This window comes from Egretta garzetta, unplaced genomic scaffold (genome assembly GCF_000687185.1).
Source record: "Egretta garzetta isolate BGI_Z169 unplaced genomic scaffold, ASM68718v1 scaffold1338, whole genome shotgun sequence".
Classification (NCBI taxonomy): domain Eukaryota; kingdom Metazoa; phylum Chordata; class Aves; order Pelecaniformes; family Ardeidae; genus Egretta; species Egretta garzetta.
The window spans coordinates 1270-1745 of NW_009260426.1; positions in this window are offsets into that span (position 1 = coordinate 1270).

Here is a 476-nt window from a genome sequence, read left to right on the forward strand (position 1 = left end):
AGCAGGGCAGTTACGCCACAGCATCACACCCAAGGGAGACCCCAGGAACACCCACCCGCTCCCCAAATCCAGCCCCGAGAGGGTTCCACTGCCACTCACCTTCCCCAGCGTCACCTCCCGGGCGCGCAGGCGCCGGACGAGCAGCAGCAGGGAGCAGAGCAGCACCTTCTGCTGCAGCGGGAAGGCGTCCCGGGTCCCCCGGCCCCCCGGCACCAGTCGGTCCCCAAACACCTCCGAGATCACGCGGGAGACGTGCAGGAGCCCCACGCACTTGGGGACAGGGGACGTCGGGGAATCACCTGTGGGACAGACAGGGCTGCAGGGGACCTCAGGGGGATGAGAAAGGGGGGGCAGGTGGAAGCGCAGAGCAGATGCCCCAGAAAGGGACCCCAGACCCCCACATTGAGGCAGGCCCGGAGGTGCCCCCCACAGGGGTTTGGCACCGGCGTGGCAGGCAGCAGCAGCCACACAACCCC